Here is a 6000-nt window from a genome sequence, read left to right on the forward strand (position 1 = left end):
GAGACTCATGACCCAGCCGAGTTGACACACAGGCTTAACCATCACAGTTACCCATAGTATAACCTCACCCACCTAGTGTTATGCATCATTTTTTCTAGTCTCCATGAGGCAACTTTGTTATTACTGTTAATCTGCCATTGAGTCAGCTCTAACTCATGACGACCCCAAGCTCAACAGAATGAAATGTTTCTGGGTCCTGTGCCGTATTCATAATCATTGTTATGCTCAAGGCCATTGTTTCGGCCACTGTGTATTTTGAGTGCGTTCCAACTTAGAAGGCTCATCTTCCAACTCTACATCAGAAAATATTCTGTTGTGATCCATAGAATTTCCATTAGCTAACTTTTAGAAGTAAATTACCAGGCCTTTCTACTTACTCTGTCTGGGTCTGAAAACTGCACTGAAACCTGTCAACCATGGGTGGTCCTGCTGATGTTTGCGATACTTGTCTGTCTGTTGGTCATACTGTGGTGGCTTGGGTGTTGCTACGATGTGAAGGCTATGAGGCAGCATAGCCTGAAATGAAAAGCATGAACTTTGTTGTCGGACACACCTGGGTTTGAGTTTCAGCTGTGCCTTTTATTAGCTGTAATTTCAGGCCATTTACTTTGTCTGTGTTATAGTTCCTCTGTGTAGAACAGGATAGTTACACCATAGTAGGTTATGACGAGGATTAAGTGAAATAACACTACGCGTTGAGCATACACCACAGGGCCAGGACGTATGGTAGATGATCAATCAATGTTAACCATATAGCTACATAATGCGTATTGACTGTAAACATTCAAACAATGCTGCTTAGTGTTACAAAAGAAGGAAACGGTAGATCTTTGGAATCCGTACACTTTCAAACACTGCTTAAGCAAATAGGATCATACTACATATACTATTCCGTATTATGCCATGGTGCTGTCAAGATCTTTTTATGTTAGAAAAATAAAAATATATGCATCATCATTTCTAACTGTAAAAAAACCAACCCTGCTGCCATCAAAGCAGATTAAACTCATAGTGAGCCTCCCGGATAGAGCAGAAGTGCCCCATAGGGTTTTCAAGGCTATAATCTTTACAGAAGCAGACTGACACATCTCTCTCCCAGGGAGTGGCTGGTGGGTTCAAACCATCTACTTTTTGATTAGCAGCCGAGCAGCTAACCGCTGCATCACCAGAGGAGCCTATGTTTATTCTGGGAATAATTGAATCACTTCTCTATGTTGGACATTGAGATCAGTGATTTTCAAACCATAGACTGTAGCCTATTAGAGAGTTGTAAAAAGAATTTTGTTGGTGGCAACTAGCATTTAAAAAACTGAAGTAGAGTAGAAAATATTCAATGTATTGAGAGTTATAATGGTAAATATTTTATTAACTATTGTAAGTTATGTTAATGTGTATAAGTATTGGGTTGCAATACAAAATGTATTTCCTACTATGAATCAGGTTACAGATAGCTTGGAAGCTGCTGATTTGGACTTTTCTTTTTCAAATTTTGCAGGATTATAAATAACCTTCTTGTACTTATGTCTTTTGACACTTGTCTCATTTTTTTTTTTTTTTACTTTAGGTAAACTTGGCAGCAATGAGATTCTTTTTGGTTTTTGACACAGGCTGGAGGATCCCAATCAATTAAGTCAACTCCACCTCTTCCTCAAGTTGAGTTGCTCCTTCTGCTGTTGTTTACCTAAGCTTACCCCTCACCACCCTGGAGGACCTGGAAGAGCTAAGCACCAGAGCCAGCTAGGAGGACCAGACCCTACCCATCTACCATACTCACCTTCCTCAGGTATTTGTACCGGGCTGTCTCTCCATTGACATGATGCTGGAGCTCCTAGGTGAGCTAGTCCTGCTTATGGGACAGGAACTGTGGGGCCAGGACGATGAACACCTTTACCAGCTGCTGCACAGGAGCGATGTCAGAATGAGTGCCAATATATTATATACCCCACCAAGTGCTTTCGAGTCAATTCCCACCCATAGCAACCCTATAGGACAGACTAGAACTGCCCCATAGGTTTTCCAAGGCTTTATGAAAGCAGACTGCCACATCTTTCTCCCACAGAGGGGCTGGTGGGTTTGAACCGCCAACCTTTCAATTAATAGCCGAGCACTGAACCACTGTGACATCAAAAATGTAATGTTTATTGAATGATTGGAGGAACAAGGTGATGCTTGAGCCATATACTTGATAAGAGCATGGCGACTGTGGAAAAGGAAAGGATTAGGTTCCAATCTAACTACTTCTGATGCCATCTACGTCCTTGGAAAATTATTTTCTTCCCTTAACTTCAGTTTTGTTATGTGTGAAAGAGGAACAATAAAAGTTCATCCCTTGTTGGGTATCTGTAAATATTCCAAGTGATGATACATATGAACCATCTGGCTAGTTTTAATTTATTGTTACTGTTGTTAGCAGTAGTAGTAGTAACAGTATCATCATAATTATTAATGTTATTGTATGTAGAGTTCCCTGCATGGAACCTAGTGAGCAATAAGTATTGGCAATTGATGATGATGATTAATGATACCCCCAATTTGGCTGCATATGTCTCAGTACATAGTAGGTTTTCAAGAAATACTTGTTAAATGAAGGAATGCACAGTGTGGAGCCAGATTGCTTAGATTCTCATTCTAGCTCCATCACTTATTAGCTGTGTGATCCAGGCGAGTTAGTTAACTTCTTTATACTTGTTTCCTAGTCTATAAAAACGAAACCAAACCCATTGCCTTCCAGTTGATTTGGCTCATGGTGTCCCCATGTGTTACAGGGTAGAATTGCTCCATAGGGTCTTCTTCGCTGTTAACTTTATGAAAGCAGATTGACAGGCCTTTCTTCAGCAGTGCCACTGAGTGGGTTCAAAGGGCCAACCTTCAGGGTAGGTTAATAGACAACTGCTTGCTAGGGACCACGCCTTTTCTATAAAAAGAGTATAATAAGAATACTTAACTCAGTGGGTTGTTGTGAGAGTTAAATGCGTTGGTACCCATTAAGGACTCCTGCTCACAGGCTGTGAAGATCGACAGATCTGAAGATCTGCAGGCAAGACCACACATAAGTTGCTAGCTCAAGTCTCAAGAACCGGAGGTGGGATGAACAGGAGCCAGCTGCAGAACCCAGAATGAGCGAAAGCCCACAAGCCTTATTAGAATATCCACTTATATTCAATGCAGGACAAATGCCCAAGGAAACTCCGTTTCAACTGATTGGCTACTCACAGCAGATCCCATCATGGAGGTTATCACATCATATCAGATTTCGTCATGGAAGGGATCACAACATCATCCGACTGTCAAGCTACCGAGAATCACGGCCCAGCTAGGTTGACACACAAGCTTAACCGTCACAACCTTCGTGGTCATCGTTCATAATCCTTATTCACAGTGGCACAGATGAGGTCCAGTGCCATCTGCTGACCACGAAGTGTAAGTCCACACACACATCAATTATGCCCTCTGCACCAGAGGACCAAGGCTGGCTAGACAGTGCCTTGAAGTTGATCCTGCTTCTGTCTTCCCAGTGCCCACACGCAGACATGATAACATCCATGTCCTTACCCACCTCCCCTCGAATGGGCTCTGGAGTGCTCCCCACGGCTGATTCAGCCACCTTTGGGTGCTCCACCAGGGCATTCTCTACCTCTGCTGGACCAATTTGGTACCTGCAAGATCAGCTGTTCCTTCCTTCATGAGTTCGGAGGTGGATGCCGGGATTGGGGTGCTCCCTTCCCAACTATTGGCTTTGGAGGATCACACCTTCCCTTCGCACAGAGAGTAACTGGCATAGGGAGCCTGAGACTCGCAGCCTGCCTGTGTCCTGGACTTGAAAAATGAAGACCTCAACACTCTATGCTAAGAAACACCAATGCTCAATTGCACCCAGGGCTCTCGAGGCCTCTAGACGACAGATGGGGTGATGCTTTGTCTTCCCAGAGCTCTAGGTCCTTGGCTCGAGAAGCTTCTACTGGTGTGAAATTTCCTAGAAGCCTGAAATTTTAGCTTAATCATTTATGTATATTCAGCAACTTATTCCCCTGTATATAACTGTTTACTTTGGAAATAAAAAAAAAATTCTCTATTTCCTGTAATATCCAAGAATTATTACTATAGGGTAATGTTTCTTTCTCTCTCTTTTGTTAAGAGTACGGCTTAGTACATGGGTTCAGAACCAGACACCTTGATTAAAATCTGGACTCTACTGTGTAATAGCTTTGAGACTTAAGACAGCTCTCTTCATTGCTCTGTGACGCAGTTTTCTCATCCTGAAATGGGATTAAAAATAGCACCTGCTTCATACCGTTGAAGGAGCCTGGGTAGTACACGAAGTTTGTGATCAGCTGCTAACACAAAGGTTAAGGGTTCGAACCTACCCAGTGACTCCGTGGAAGAAAGACCTGGTGATCTGTCAAGAAAACTATGGAACAGTTCTACTCTTAACTCATGGGACTTCCAGGAGTCTGGGGCTGACTTGATGGCAGCTAACAACATTGAAGAAAGACCTGGTGATCTGTCAAGAAAACTATGGAACAGTTCTACTCTTAACGCATGGGACTTCCAGGAGTCTGGGGCTGACTTGATGGCAGCTAAGAACATTGAGGGTTGGGTTAAATGAGTTAATAGGTATGAAGGCCTTAGGGCAGTGCTTTCACATCCCAAGGACTCTATAAAACCATGTATATCAAGCCTGTTCCCGTCAAGTTGATTCCGACTCATAGCAACCCTATAGGACAGAGTAGAACTGCACCCTAGGGTTTCCAGAGAGTGGCTGGTGGATCCAACTGCTGACCTTTTTGGTTAGCAGCCTGAGCTCTTAACCACTGTGCCACCAGAGCTCTATATTTGTAAAGCGCAAGCTCTTAACCCCATATGCAGAAGGGACCACTGGCATCTTCATTACCCTGGGGTTGCATTGCCCCTAAACACAATGATCTTTACTAATGAACTTGCTGCTTTCTGTCTCTGGTCCCTGGGATGGTTTGTAATGTGTCAGTGTGGTATCCATTCATGGCTCCTTCAATGTATTTTTTCTCTAGATAAGGCCATGCTCCCACCTAACGTGATCTAACTATGCAGCATACAACTGAGTCATAGTCCCTGTTTTGTCTTTGGGTGTTCTTCTCATACATCCCTCCGTGTTTAACTCAGGGGTGTATATTCCAGAGTCTCCTTTCAATAGCTTTGTTGCTTTGCCTCTCTTGCTGATTGTCCATGAGGCATAAGATTCAAGATGGGAAGAGGGTGATGCTGAAGAAATACTAAGATCTTTCACAAAACTATTGGCAAATAAGGACTTTAGAGAGTTGGGGCAGTTTACACCTGAGAGAAAATGACAAGAGGGGAGATGGAATAGGCCCTTCAGAAGAGAATGAATTTCTTATTAGATATTTAGAGTCTTTCATGAAAATTGCTGAAGCCCTCAAATTTTGGGGTAAAAAAATGGCCATCCTCTCATGGTGCTGTACAGGTTAGCAATGAAGTGAAACATGTCATGATACTCAACATATGATTTTGTTGGAAAATTTTTACATAAACTCTTCTCCATCAGCATCCATTCATGCTTTGTTTATTCCAAGAATTAGAGCATAGTTGCAATTATAACCTAATTGTGGTCGTCTGGTCTGTGTGGTTAAATATAAACTTATTTTCACACTCTTTAGGTTGGTTTTTTTTTTCCCCAAAGTAAATTCTCACTGTTATTTTCTTTTTTCACTATGTACTATTATGTTTTGGGTTGTAAATGGACTCACAATTTTTTATATTATTTTATTATGATTTTGGTGAAAGTTTACAGAGCAAATTAGGTTCCTATTTAACAGTTCCTAGACATATTGTTCCACGATACTGGTAGGTTTTTACAATGTGTAGGCATTGACATTATTTCCGTTCTAGTTGTTCTGTCTCCATTAATCTAGCTTCCATACCACCACGCCCCTTATCTTGTCATCTTTGTTTTAGGGTAAATGTTGACCATTTGGTGTCATACAGATGATTATTTAAAGGACCACA

At 42.0% G+C, this 6000-nt stretch overlaps 1 long non-coding RNA gene across 1 annotated transcript in view; it reads left to right on the forward strand.

The window, feature by feature from the left end:
- The window catches only part of LOC126086670 (uncharacterized), an 81373-nt gene extending 79737 nt beyond the window's left edge, over positions 1 to 1636 (forward strand). The window contains exon 3 of the long non-coding RNA XR_007519570.1: positions 1565 to 1636. This is a non-coding gene — a long non-coding RNA (uncharacterized LOC126086670). The remainder of the gene's footprint in view (positions 1 to 1564) is intronic.
- Positions 1637 to 6000: the final 4364 nt, after the last annotated feature.

The sequence above is a fragment of the Elephas maximus genome, chromosome 12 (assembly GCF_024166365.1).
Source record: "Elephas maximus indicus isolate mEleMax1 chromosome 12, mEleMax1 primary haplotype, whole genome shotgun sequence".
In the NCBI taxonomy this organism is placed as follows: Eukaryota; Metazoa; Chordata; class Mammalia; order Proboscidea; family Elephantidae; genus Elephas; species Elephas maximus.